At 32.1% G+C, this 15,872-nt stretch overlaps 1 protein-coding gene across 2 annotated transcripts in view; it reads left to right on the forward strand.

Moving 5' to 3' along the window:
- The first annotated feature begins 7,284 nt into the window (after positions 1-7,284).
- Positions 7,285-15,872, forward strand: part of LOC119645216 (proton-coupled amino acid transporter-like protein CG1139) — a 19,068-nt gene continuing 10,480 nt past the window's right edge. The window contains exon 1 of one of the 2 annotated variants that reach the window (XM_038045255.1): positions 7,285-7,910. The gene's annotated coding sequence lies outside the window, so the exon portion shown is untranslated. The remainder of the gene's footprint in view (positions 7,911-15,872) is intronic. The other variant, XM_038045256.1, reaches the window with a different exon arrangement.

A 15,872-nucleotide genomic window follows, 5' to 3' on the forward strand; every position in this document is an offset into this window, starting at 1 on the left:
TTATGTGTTCACTTTCTGGTGACTATTTTGATCCATTTTCAATATCCACCTGCATGCATGAACTTCTATCCTATTTGGTAAATTTAGAAACACTATCTTTATTCCTTATTGTGGAAGAAAACAATGCCCATCACACACAAACATGCTTAGACGCATTTCACTTTTCATACTAATCAGAAATGTGCACACGCCATAGCATCTCTGAAGTTTCCTTCTGAGTGTTGCGAACGTCTCATCAAAATGAATGTACGTCCTTTCGTAGATGGTGGGCATGTGAAAAGACTTTTTTAAGCAAAGCCCAATCAACTTTAATTAACTCTACACCATCTATGCCTATAAGTTACCGATGACATTCCCTCTGCAAAAGACTTAACATTACATCTGTGAATTTTTTTTCTTCACTTTTCAATATACTCTCTCACGATTAATTTTACTCATTGTTATTTTATCTGATTCATACGTTCATTCCAATTAGCATTAATGCTAATTATTAATACGTATATTAAATGTCTTTGTACTTTGACTACTGAACTTGCTTCCCACTTCATTTCTTTGAATTGATAAACATGATGTGTATGGAAAGGAAAATCTTTTGCTATATTATTACTTTCCGTTTAGAAGAAACTTTTTTCCATAATTACGTTCGCACGTTTGTTGAGAAGTTCATATGCTTTCAATTCCTAGTAATTACTTTATAACATTTCGTTGAAGGCTTACGTAAACGCAACGTATTATTTATTATAATTCATTTTATTAATTTTTCAATCAATTTAATCATAAACAGCGATTAATGAATAATAGATGTATATATATATATATATATATATATATATTGTACGCATTTAGTAAAACGTTGTATCTTATACCGTGTAGCAAGTTTTTTTTTACTACTACGTCTATTACGTCACGTTGTATGTATGTGTTGTACGTATTTCACGTATGAAATAACAATTAGGAAAGATTAAGCAAATTTCCGATGTCCATCAATTGGAAAAAAGTTTCCAATATACGCCATTCGCGTGCAACGCTGTGCATATAATCTACACAAAATATTTCATCAATTATACGCATATTCTCGAGCAGAGTAACATTCCAAGTACACTCTTCGTTTGTTGGTATGCGTCAACCCGTTGAACAACTGTTAAACTGTTTTATTAAAGTGTTTTAGAAAGTGTCAAAGAAAAAAACTGTAAATTAGGATTGGAATCGATTAAGTTAATAGCAACATATCTGACACTGTGTCACTACTGAAAAGAAAAATGATCACAATTACTTAAGTGAATCCCGCGATCAATTCACATAATATTTTTCAACTTTTATTTATTACTTGAGATAATGGATACAAAAGATTCAATCCAATACGAATCTATAGCTAATTCCTCATATATATAGCTATCGAAACTTAAATTATGCAAATCATTTAATGCCGATGAACAATCAATGCTTTCCGGGGATTAAAAAAGAAAAGACATTTTTTTTTTTCGCAAAATTCGAATATATTCCTCTTCAAGGATGATGCAAGCACTGTAACACTTCTCTAAGATAGAACGATTTGTCAAGACCCTCAAAGTACGCTTCCGTTTTCTCAATGATCTCACGACCTTTAAAGCAAATCTTCTTCGCTTTTCCCTGAACCAGGCTGCAGAAACATGCAAACATATAATAATCGTCAGAAGCAAGGTCTGGACGGCTTGATATCTTCGAGAATGTCAACAAATTTTCCATCCAACTTCATTCTTCGATTGTCAAGAATACTGCTTGTGGGCGTCCAACGCCTTCAACATAATCGGTAGACGTCCAGTTTTGCTTACTGGCATTAAAACGACGTGAAATTTCCGGCAGACGTACTTTTGAGGTTACTTTCTAAAAATACTATCGATTTTTTATCGCTTGTCTTCTTCTTTTTTTCTTTTTTTTTGTGAACGCTTCCCCACACTTTTAGAATTATATACGAATTCGTGAGCTTTCTAAAATCGTAAGTAAATTTCTTCTTTCTTCATATATTTGTAGCTTAGAGTATACTAAGGCCATGCACACGGAGACCAGTACTTTCAGGCGAATCGAAATGATGTACATATGCATGCACATATTTCAACTATGGCTCGGATACGAATACGTGTTTCCGGTTGTGTAAACAGGACAAAAAAAATGGTAATATATTCCCATCCTTTAACGGTAAGTATAGAATGCAGCAGTAGAACTAAGAACCCAGAAAGTACCTAAGATTACCTTGGAACTATTCTTGAGCTAAGCCTCTCATCATTCCTATAAATCATCAGGCGTTAGAGCAATATTTTTAGAAAAATTAATTTTTAAAAAAAAAAAAAAAAAAAAAAAGAAAGCAATTCTTACTTAAATCTAACAACATTTTGAACTAATTACTAGCATCTCCTTTATAAGCCGAAATTTTATTTTCAACTACATTGTGTGCATACCTACTTTGCACAACTATTCACATACTACAAATATATTGCAATAATAAATATATTTGTGAGCAGCATCCACAGCAAAGTCGATCGTATCTACCGGAACTTCTGCCACCTGTTGAAAAGCCGCAACTAAGATCTCAAAACTTTGTTTCAACAAACGAACGCAGTCTATCATGTGTGCATGTAACAAGAAGTACGAAATCTATACAATAAACATACTTTCACTGTATTATGCAATCAAATTTCCTACACAACTTAGTGGAGAATATTAATGTAAAAGAATTTCCTTAAGTCGAATATAAGTTTTCCTTTATTTTATTAGGAGGTTGCATTAGTTTTGATAGTGTTTTCACTTGAAAAACGCATTTATTGTGGAAAATTCACATAATATATATATATATATATGTATATATATATATATAAATTAATTAATATATTATTATATATATATATATATATATATAAATATATATATTAACGATAATAGTTTCCATCATTTTCTACAACATTTTACAATAGTTTTGACCACATGGCGATATCATGTCGAAAGAACTTATATTGGTTTGGCAGCGATCCATCATCCAGCGACCCATTTTCGCCCTTCTTCAACTTTGCGGACCCGCGTGTCAGCCAAGCCATGCCGCACCGATCTGGACAAGTGGTGATCATGAGACACTATGTCTGGTGACCTATTCGAACTGCAGCAGCGTATCCTGGTCAACTCTTGCAACAAGCGGCCAAAGAATGCTATTTTCAGTCAGTTCGTGTCGTCACGTTTAAACTGTCGGAACCAAAAATCGATAATTGGTATATGATGGAGTAGCATCACCATAACCTGCCTCTGAATGTGTTTGATGGGCCGCCAATTTCTTTAAATAAACAATAAAAATAATGAATTTGGAAGAAGAAAAATTTTGAGGGCTCCATGATTAGTGTCATCGTACGCTCAATAAATATTAAATGGAAAAGTGTTCTACGAATTTAATCGTTATGTACACTGGTATTTCCCGTTTGCTAATAATTTCTCCCTGTAGAAGCCGCCTATCAAAATTACCAACTAATAGCTCGATTCGAATGTTATAGTAAACTTTCCAGTCATAAAATTTCCACCCAAAGACAACTGTACCATAGAAGGACCGACATATGGATGAACTGGCGAAGATATTCATCTCTGTACAAAGATTCATAGAATGAAAGCATGGACAGATGTACCAATACACAGACAAGCCAAATCAAATCAGAATATCTTACGATATTACCAAAAAAATGCCAAAAGCAATATATATATATATATATATATAGCGTTGTATTGGTCATAAGAGTCACGATATAATTTATATAAAACATGGTTTTTTGATTATGAGAATGGTTTTTATAGGATTGTTTAGTGTACACCATAAGAGATCAAACTTGAGAAACATATTCTTAATTACGAAAGTAATCCAGAAAACTTTTTAAAAATTTCAATGAAATTATTTAAATAAATAGCCTTCGACTGTGTTAATTGCAATTTTAAACGATTTTCCTGTCTGAATATATACATATATAAATCTTCAGAGTATTTTTTCTATAACATATGTTATTAAATGTAGGTGGTGTGTGGTAATCAACCATTATAGGCAGGCGTGCATAAATTTTCAGCATTAACTTAATATTCTAAATAAATTCATTACAAATTGTTTTTGACTACTTTTTGTCACCACTTGAACGAATTTCTAATTTTGTTACTTTTATCAGCTCATTAAAAAAGAAGTATATATATATTTATATAAACAGTAAAAGCTCCTTATTCGCGGGGTATACTTTCCATAAAAATGCCGTGAATACAGAAACCGTGAATAAGGAATGATAATTTATATGGGATTATAGGGGATACGTTCCTAGGTGACAAAATCAAAAAAAAAAAAAAAATCAATTTAATTGAAGTTTTTGAACATTTTGATTAATTATCTTAAGGCTTAAGGCAATGGTGTGAAGAGTAAGTTTGTAAGTTTCCCTTGCTTGGCAGCTTTTAAAAACTCCTTCAATTCAGACTGATATGCAGCAGTCGCGTTAGCAATTTGCCTCTTAAAAATAAGACTTCGTTTAATAGACGGATCAATGTTCATAAAGAAATCGCCAAGACTTTTCAAATTAAATGTCACGTTTGCAGTGCTTGTTGAAGCCTCTTCTTCAATGGGCGGTGAATTTAACATATTCTCCAAGTCGGTTTCAGTCAAATCTTCATCTTGCGATTCAAGCAATTCCTGAATGTCACTTGATTCTATCTGTTCGAACACATCTCGACCTATTCCATTCGCGATTTCGGCTATGTTTGCAGTCAAAGTTTGATCTTTCACAGATTCTTCGTCATTTTCCCGCAGTCAGAGCAGGCTATAGTTTTTTTCCAGCATGAGTTCAATGTGAGCGGCTTCAGTTCTTCCAATGATTCTTTTATGTTTACGATGCATTTTGCTATGTCAGATTTCTTCCAGCATTCCATAACAATCATATCAGGATCCATTATGATCCATTATGATTTTGAAGATTCGTCTAACGTAATAGAGCTTAAAGGCCTGGACTATTCCTTGGTCAATAGGTTGAAATAAAGCCATCGTGTGGGGAGGTAAAAATCTCACTTTTATGTTTGAACGCATAAAAGTGCTTTAAAGTCTAAATTCTGTTTTTTTTTTTTTTAAATAAGTTTCAACTTCAGAAACAAAGCAATTCCGAAATCAGTCTCAAGAAATCCGGAAATCGGGAATTGGGTCGCATTTTTTTAATCCGCGAATAATGAAATCACGAATAAAGGTAGCGCGAATAAGGAGCTTTTACTGTATATATATATATATACATATATATATATATATATATATATATATCAAATATATAAAAAAATGACATAGGTTATTATAATAAGTTAATAATAATAGGAAGGAGAACAAACTGACAAATAAGTATCGTAACAAGTGTGGATTTTCGCACATTGAGAATCACAGTCAGACATCATCGTTACGGACATCATTCACAGGCAAATAACATGCAAGCAACATTTGCTCAGCAATGAGAAAAATGAAAACACAAATGAATAATTTTCAATGAACTATATATGTATACTCTGTACTGCTTGCTACATACACTGACGAGCAAAAGTATATTGAATAACATTTATGAATATATGTTTGATATGAAAATGTTTGAGTAGAAGAACGTGTTAATACTCATTCACCCTTTATCCAAATGTGTTCACTAAACGTACCTTTTTTAAGGTTGAATGACAGATAAAGGTTCTCGTTTATGTATCCACCCATCCATTTCTTTGCATTACAGTCAGTTCATATATAACATATAAATAATTAATATTTCTTAGATTGATTATAGATTTTATCAATCGATGAATAACTCTGATATAAATTAATTTCAACGAGCGATTTTATTTTCTATCTCTCTTTACCCAGTTTTCAGAATTCTTATAATTGAAATACAATTTATTGTTGCATATAATGGATTTAATAATGAATTTATTGCTAAAGCAAACAACATATGAATTTCGCTTTAAAGTAAATTTTTTTCAAAAATCAAATGAAATTACTTTTGATAATTCCATACTTTTCCCGGATAGGAGGAACAACAAAGTTTTTAACAAACCTATGCATTATATGCAAATGAACAACGGATGCACTTGAACGGATCATCGCATTTCGACACAAAACGAAGAACGTAACGTGTTTCATATAATAATTAAAAGATTGCAAGCGGGCTTTAGTATAAAAAATGAAATCCACATACATAGACGGAAAAATCGCTTAGAATGATTTGTTGGATCGAAAAAACAAAAACAGAAAAAATTAGTTGGAAACAAAACGAATTCTTTTCATGGATAAACGCAACACTTGTCTCTTAAAGTTTTTCTATTTTACTTGTTGTCTAAGGCGATAATTAAGCTTGAGCATATTTTTATCTTTTTTTTATTCTCTTTTGCATCCGAGCATTGGAAGTATGCGGCCACTAGCATTAATGAGCCGATTTTGTTACAACTTTCACATGCAACTATCGTTAGGTCCTATCTTCTCGAAACTATAGCATAGCATTTGCTATACTTGTTAATGGATTGCACTGACTTAAGAAGAAATGGAAAGCATTTTGTTTGCCGATCTCATAGGCACTTTGTGAACATATTTTGTCCTTCGAAAGCAATAAAATTGACAACAACTTGAAATTGATTTGCAGATAACAATTTAATCTTCAGCATTCAAGTATGAAGCAATTTATGTCTTTCCTTAATTAACTCATCAGTTCGTTCTGTTTATCTATAAATCTATGAACAATTTAATAGTACCCCCTTTTCAGCGTATAGTTCATTAAATCTGAAATATATCTTATCATGATCGGTATCTAAATAGTTAGAGGACATCGATCACATTTCTACTTCATTGTCGTAGCACTAATTGAAAAAATGCTGGATTAGAACTGAGATTTATTTTTTATTTTTTTACTCTTTTCGTGACGTTAGTACTAATATTATTTATTTATTTATTTATTTTTTTTTTTTTTTTTTGTTTATATTATTTTATTTATCATCGAAAGTGAGACAATTTCATATATTCTTTGCTTATTTATTTATTTATTTTTTTTCTTTTAATTAAAGTTAAACGAGAGAGAGTAAAAAATATTAAAAGAAAAAAAAAAAAGGTACACAGAATATGCTAAGCGTTTGATTGTGAGTTTTTTGTTTTTGTTTTTGTTTTTTTTTTTTTCTTTTCTTTTTTTTTTTTTTTTTATAACACCAGGTCTGGTCTGATTGAGTTAACTACTAATGTCGTCTGCTGTCGCTGGCAGTGATAGCAAAGTCAGTAAGCATGCAGCAGACAGGCAAGCTGGCAAACAAAAAAATCTGATCACTGACTAACTGACTGGCTAACTGTAACTGTATGGCTTGGTTAGTTCTGTAATTTTGCTTAAAACTCGTAACTCACTGAGCATGAGGATTTAGTCGTTAACGGGCGGCCAAAACGCACATAACTCACTTATATGCAGCAAAGTGAACCAGATATTTTATACCGTATACAAATAATAAGTATAACCGCAATTTACAATAATAACAGCAACACACAAGAGTAACCACAAAATAAAATAAAATAAAATAAATAAAAAAATAAATAAATAATTAATGTAACATACCTAACAATCTTAGGTAAATGCAAGAAACACCCAACCATCATATGTAAATTAAAAATCTCTTTCTTAAGAAGAAGAAAATAAATATTTCAATATTTGTGGTAATAAAGAAATAAATAAATACGTATATAGTTTAAAACAAGTCAGTCATTAAGTGCAAAATTTACAAAACAATTAAAACTTAAAAGTAGTTATAAAACAATAAACAAAAGAAATTTGACATATTACCTGAACAACCAAAAAGCGACAGTTTTTTCTGTTTTTTTTTTTTTTTTTTTTTTTTTTTTTAACTAAAACCGGTTTCAATAAACAGCATTTAATACTGTAAGTTTAAGTCTAATTTAGTTTACTAGAAATTCCAAAATTTTGTTTTTTTTTTCTTTCTATTTTTTTTGTTTTGTGTATGTGTGTGTGTAGCTGTGTGTGTATGTGTGTGTGTGTGTGTGTGTCTGGCTTTGTACTTTATCCATCTTATAGCAGCTCGTTAAAATGATCTTCTACTAAATACCGTAATTGTTTTTATTAATTTTTTTTGTTTTTGTTTTGCTTTAATTTCAATATCAACGGAAACGGAAGCTTGCATTAAATACAAAATTTCTATAAATCATAAAAAAGCAAAAAAAAAAAAAAAAAAAAAAAAAAACAAAAACAATTACGCGTTCCATCTCCTCACAGCAGGTCGTCGCATTGCAAATGATTATACGCAGTTAGACGTAAAACTGTTATTATGCCGGTTATATCATTTGTTTCAATTTGTATTTGTTGTTGCTGCTGTTGTTGTTGTTGTCGTGATATATTGTTTATTGTGCAGATGTAGTCGCGCTTGAACGATAACAAATTAGACATATTTTGTATAAATTTGTCATATTTTCGATTTAGCAAATCATCATCATAAGCTACTTAATTAATTTAATCATTCATTTACTCTATCGTATGAAATTTCTTCAAAATTTTTTTCAAAAATTTCTTTTACAAAAATTTTAATCGCCTTCAACCGATTGCCAACTGATCACTAGATTGATCGAAATCATTCACTCACATATTCAACTTTTCAATAATACTTTTTAGCGCCAAATTTAAAATCCTATAAATTCTATAGCTGATAAGTTAAGTAGTAGTAGTAGTAGTAGCAGTAGTAGTAAGAGTAAGACTTTTTTTTTTTTGTATTTTTTTGCTTTAAATCTCCAAAACCTCATCATACTATATCTATGTAATTTCTTTAAGTGCTTAAGCATTCCTTCTGGTAAATGTTTTTGTTCACTTTTTTTTTTTTCATTTGCAATGCCTAATGTTCTCGATATTTTTTCCCAATCTCGGACAATTCCTACAATTTCCCCGTTTTTATGGATTTTCATTTTACATTGGAACGATAGTTGTGCACTTTAACCGTACTAGTATAATATTCTTTTCATTGAAAAATAATTTCATATTTCGATTTTATTTTTTTTTTTCATTTTACTAACTTACGCATGAAATTCAGCTAAAATAAGTTAACAGTCGAATTCAATTGACCCTTAGAAGTAAATCTTATACTAAGTAATATTTCAACCTACTACAAGATATATAAGGAGAAATAAGAAGAAAAAAAACAACATGTGTTCAACTAGCACAGAGGCACACCCACACAACCAATACAGAACCAAATTGCAAGTGAATCCCTAAGCCGTCGCAAACATGCAAAAGCTTGGTAACCAAATTAATTTTCCCATCATAACGAGATATTAAGATTAAAAGTTAATTTAAATACGACTTAGGCAAATCGCGCGTATTAAGCAAAGTTGTTTCGATAGACTTTAAAGAATCCGATATCAAGATTTAGTGATAGACATTATTTAGGTTTCTGCAAACAACTCTAAACGGGTTAAAGCGGTCATAATTACATTCAGATTGACTCGGCTTAATGAATATGAAGTACGTGGAGAAGCGGTTAAACCTTAACTCACCTTGCAATGTGGACGAATCGATAGTACCATTACTTAACTTGATTAAGTAGGACATACCAAGAATGACCCTACTTTTCTGAAGTGACGGTAACCATAACAGAAGCAACCTATCTTCATAAGAAGGCAAAGAGACAAGCGGGTTCCAAATCAAGGTCAATCTAAAAGCAAACATCAAGAACTGCTTCAATTGAATCTATATAACACATATAGATGGGAGTCCACACAACCGAGGCGTATTCAAGTATTGATTTAACTAAGCACATGTATAGCTTTTTCGTAATGCGAGGATCCTTCAGCTCTTTGGACCACCTCTTAATCTTAACCAAGCGTGGACATAGCTTTACGTACAAAGAGCTCAATATGCAGAATAAAATCTTATCTTTGGTCAAATAGAACCCCTTTAATCGATGAACAAGTCAACGCTTTCCAGCCTATGAGTGAGTCAATGAAATACTCAGTACTGAATGACTTCATTCTTAAGAAAGAAAGCTTCTTGCATTTTTTTAGATTTAATTTCATAAAATTTAAGAAGCATTATGTAACCAAATTATTTAAGTCAGTTTGAAGCTAACACGATTTTGTCGTATAGGCGGATGGGCGTTGTACGCATATCCTTTGAAAAATTTAGGTCACTTTCAAATTCTTTTGAACATTTATAGGCGATATCTGCATTTTCGCTAGATTTTCCACAAATGCCACACAGTTGTCAAAACAAATCAAGCGTGAAAGTATATGCAATGCCCACCATATGCTACGAGAAGAACAACAAATGACAGGGTGTATTTAGTACACTTACGATCACTGGTAGTGATCGATATAAAAAACTTTAAACATAAATAAGTTTTGCTATTAATCTAATTAATAAACTCGCATTTTCTTAATTAAATATCTAATTATAATAAATTATTATAATTATACGCTAATAAGTTTTTTTATAAATCTTCATTACGTACGACGTATTATACACTAAAGCAATGTAATAATGAACTTTTAAAAAAAACACAAATCAATTCGCATATTTTAAGCTTCTTTTTACTTGAATCGAAATTGAAAGAATGCTTTAGATGCTTCTATGAACGCACCACAATTTCGAATGCTTAAATCAAGTTTTACTTTAATTGAGGAGCTCATCCATGTAAGTGGAGTAAATGCAATCTTTTAAATTGATTATTGTTCTAAATGAGTCTGCCTTGACACCAGCTAAGGACAGCTAATCTAATTTGCTCACAACATTATATACAGCAATGATCTGAAAGTTTTGGCGTACGGGCCACTTACGGCCGATAATGACTTTATTATACTACCGATCCAAAAAACAGATCACGTGCTGGGCAACAATTGCAACATTGCAATGAAAGTACATATAGATACACTATTCCTTACTCCGCTTGCCTTACGCATTAGTTTGTCTGTTCGCAATTCTCTGTCTGCTGTTAATGTTCATCAAAAAGCGATTAATTTTGATCAAAAATTTGCAAAACCGTAAACCGGATGTGAAGTGAAGAAGAAAATATAAAAGTCCTCTTGCCCTTACATTTATTTCTGTTGCTTTCGAACTAAACTTACGTTCCTATGAAGTTGTTGAAATTTTTCTAAAATCAATCCTTAAACTTGGCTTCCTTATCGTATAGAATTTACATCTGAAAGCATACAACCTCCGTCGAGCATAGCTGTAGATGATCTTGTAAAATAAGCATTTATGTCAGTTGGGTTTTAGACTTTGCATAAAGTTTTCAGGAACGATTGCCTGGTTTGCCAACATTTTTGCGTACAAGAGCAAATCGTTGATTTCACCTATTATTATGCGATCTAGGTTTCCGTGTGTCTGCGGTTCTACGTCTTTGCTTAAACTTTCCTCCTAACCAATAGACATTGGGCGCTTGCGGCCTGGCCTGTTGGTACTGAACAAAATTTTACAAAAATTACTGAGAGTCGAAAAGGCTTTAGTTAATAATTAGTATACGTCGTAATGAACTCAACTGATTTATTGGAGCACTAATGCTTATTGAAACGGCGATTGGTTAAAACAGTGGACATATATATGTATATGGCACAGGTTTGCAAAACGTTGCAATCGAAAGCAAAGAAGCATCTAAGGTTATTGCCTTGACTGTAAACTCTACGCACTTGAGATTTGAACCCACGACCATTGACTTGTTGGGCGAGATCCTTTGCCTACTCGGTCACTTAGGCCAATTTCGTTTTTTTTTTATTCCACCTTCCCCATTTCTTAAGATGAGATCCTTCAGAACCTTTCACGGTTCCTATAAAATGAAGTTGAAAGGGCAACAGGGTGAAAAACAGTTTTTACATGCAACTCTCAAAAGTGATTCTCATCATGTACCGACATATTCAAGCATTTCAGGCGATTTGAAAAAAATTTAACTGCAATAAAAAATCGATTTCACTTATAGGAAAACTTGATTTGAAATAACTTGACGATATTGACCGTTGATAGATATGTTTATAAGTTTAATTTGCTTTGCATTTTGAATTCACGAGCTTAATGAAGAAACCTTTATCTAGGAAGAAGATACGATGAAACCGCAATATTTATTGCACGTTTAAACAAGAAATGTCTTCAAATTACTTATTTTCTGCATTGATGATCTTAATAAGGAAAGAAATTTGGGATAACGCGTTAACTCGATTACCAGCCATTACCATCTTTAATAAACCAGTATATGAGTCACAGATAACGTTGAAGAAAAATAACAAACAATGAAAAATAGCCATTACCGTGTATATATATATATATATATATATATATATTATATATGTTGTATGGTGTGTTTGCGCATGTATGCAATTTTAAAGAACTTTAATTTAAAATTTTTGTATTTAAATATGCAAAATGACTTTCCTTATGAGAGAGATTTACATTATAAATAAAAATATCTCATATATTGAATGCTTTACTTGATATCCGCATAAGCCTTGCTTGCCCAGCAAAATCGTTAACCTGTCTTTCATTGTTATTTCACCCACGCGCTTTCGCAAAGTATGTACAATTTATTGTTTGGCTCGAGGATGAATTGATGGAAATAAATAAGACAAATTTACAGGGATAGACATCCGACGAACAGGTAAACAGATATACAGGGTTAGATCGATTCAGAAAATGACTGTAAATCGATCGGTATAATAAAAGGTACGTCTATCTTATTATGCGCGTTACATTTGCCCGCACCAACATATCGCATAAATCCTTTACCACAAGTGGGTGTAGGGTATAACAAAACTAGGATGAACCAACATTTAAAATAAAAGCAAATTCATCATAAGTGGAAATGGTAAAGTAATGCAAACTATCAATGTAAACATCAGTTAAATTAGATGATTTTGACCTTTACCTCCGTAACATAACAGTTTCCTATTTATTATTACTGAGTTATTCAGTGAATACATTTTCGACATTCATTACTTTTGCCGTTTGATTTGAAGCAATCTCTTACCAAACACTTATCAAACACTGCAGTCCCATCGTATCCCAATTGTCAGTTTCGGTTACAACGATTTAAAAATAGTGATTTTGATGTCAATGACAAAAAACGACGTGGAGAACCAAAAAAGCTCGAACATTGTGAATTGCAAGAGATCTCGGAGACGATATTCCAATTCAAACTGTGATAATACTTTCAAACCGCTTAGTAATTAAAGAATCAACTGAGCGACAAAAAGAGTTTTATGTGGCGTATTGTGATTGGCAAAGAAAAGCAGATCCCCTTGCGAAAATTGGAAGCGTAAAGAGTATTGGTTTGGTGCAAGAGAGCCAGCCATGTCGACACCGAAGCGCAACAATCATTGCCATAAAGTCTTGCTAAGCATATGGTGGGGGATCAGCGAGGTGTAGTGCGGGAGTCGGCAGCCTATGACCCGCGGGTCTCTGAGCGAGGGAAATTGATAATTTCACGCGACCCATTTTAGTTCCGAAAATAAAGTAAATAAAACACCCATACCCATCATCGCGTGTAAGAGCTTCCAATGTTTCTGCCAAATTTGAAATCGATAGCTTCATTTTTGCGATCAGAAGAGTGCCAACAACACGGGCGGACATGGCACAGCATCTCACTCCAATCAAGGATATATGTACTTTGCGGGATCTCTGAAGCTTCCTTCTGAGTACGAATACCCCTATCTTACAGTGGTGGGTATAAAAATAAAAAAACAACACTTATTTGATCACCCTATATATTTGGTGGGTATAGATGATATTTTTTTGATGAGAATTTTCGCCACTATATATCCGTTGCGGTTTATGAGTATTGAGCGAAGAGAGCAATTTTTCTCTTTTTGGAAGCTCGCGTGTTCTCAGTTTATGTAAGACGTACGTTCGTGTCGTTTGACCCATTTTCAATATTAACTTGCGAAGAGTATGATAATTAATACTTAAATTAATTACTAACCTATAATTAATAATTAATGAATAGTTAGTTAATTTAACATAACGGAGAGAAAAAAAAAAAAAAAGTCGAAAGCAATTTGTTTTTATGAGCGATTTCAATCAACGATCAAATCGATGAATATGGATAAAATTTGAATTAAACTATCCTCACTCTAATTATGTAGTATATGTTACCTTAACGAATCTCTAATGTCTAATTATAGGCAATGCAAGCTTTGCAAAAAATCCAATGAACTGCTTCTTCTCTGCTAGATATAAAAGAAAATAATGATAATATTTATAAAGGACTATCAGGAGATCAGTTTAGTATTAGAGCAGCTCATCTCTGTAGCGCTATATATCATAGATAGATCTGAAAACAATTACACATTTACATGTTGATTCATTTCAGCGATAGATTCTTTAATCTTAGATCGGATTTAGTCCTAAATTTCTTCTCCAATGTATTTGCAAAAAAGACATAAAAAATAATCTCAGTAATATTGGAATATGCGAAATGCGAAATGCGAAATGCGAAATATTTTCTTTTATTTTTGTTTTTGTAAATACGGCCATTCACTCCGGGGATGTCGCCCCATATATGTATAAAACGAATGATGGCCTGACAGATGATACAAGAGGTGGTGACCGCAGCCTAATAAGTGTTATAGCTGGACGGTCTGAATACATGCCAGGTCAAACCGCACTGAGATTTGAATACGCCGATGCCGATTTTGTAGCCATGACTCTTATGTGGAAGCATGTCCAGTTCGATATGGCGATTGTTGGGAAAAATGTGAGCGACGTCGAGCCTTATTCGCCATAGGATTTGAAAAGTTTAGAGAGTAATTTTTTTTAATAATAAAAAAAAATATTTTATTAGTGAAATTTTTATCTTGAATTCAGATATTGAAAAATTTTGTTTTTGTAGACAAACATTATCGGAAATTATTTTACTTGAAACATGCAATGAGAAAATTGGAAAATCTTATACATAATAGATATCTTTTTGCGCATATAAGTCTTATAAGATCAATTGTTCGAATATCGAATTCGAGTTCAAAGAGCAAAGAATCCAATGACCAAGTAGGACTGATAGTAAATTGGATAGCCGTTGAACTCAGTCTCCCGCGAGAGCTGAGAACTTCTGCAAAGGTCGTCACATATTAATGACGGATCCAGATAATTCGGGCTTAAGAGATTTTTTTTATGTTTCTCGCTTAGATTTGATTTCAAATCATCTCCGATTTGATTTGCCCCGCCCTATAAAACTCTATATTACTTTTGTACAACTATTCACAGTTAATTTGTCGTTAAAAGTTTCGAAGACCTTATCATTAAGAAAATTAGAAACAAATAAAAAGTTTTTTTTTCTTTTTTTTTTTTTTTGCGCTCCAACTAAGACTAACGTTTTTGTTTAAAATAATTCCAAAATATGCTTACGCATTAATTAATTCATCGTCAGTAAATAATTTGTAGGACTTTTTTTTGCTTAAAGTTCAATGCTCTACGATGGCCTTCTCGATTAAAATTGGTTTTTGGCATAAGCAGCGCAAAAACAAATAAAAGAATAAAAAATTATCCATAATAATAATAATAATAATAATACTAATGCGCGCAGTATAAAGTGTAAAGTTAAGTTCATCAAGTATTTAAAATGTTGAAAAAAAAAAAAAAGAAAAACAATCACCAATTACCAATAATTTAGCCAGAGATTGTTGATTGGTGTAACAATTGTGGACGTTACGTCGGCTAGAAGTGGTTTTCCTTGATTTGCTTTTTAATTAATTTGGCGAAGAAAAAAGTTTAAATTAAACTAAATTGTTCAGCTGATATACGCTTAAGAATAATTTTCAAAAATCATTTTCACTATGCGTTTAATCGATTCGAATTATTTATGGCACTTGTGGTGTGTGTTAAATTTGTGCGGATGTATGCAACACTCGGAAGAAGGAATTC

This window comes from Glossina fuscipes, unplaced genomic scaffold (genome assembly GCF_014805625.2).
Source record: "Glossina fuscipes isolate IAEA_lab_2018 unplaced genomic scaffold, Yale_Gfus_2 1, whole genome shotgun sequence".
NCBI lineage: Eukaryota > Metazoa > Arthropoda > Insecta > Diptera > Glossinidae > Glossina > Glossina fuscipes.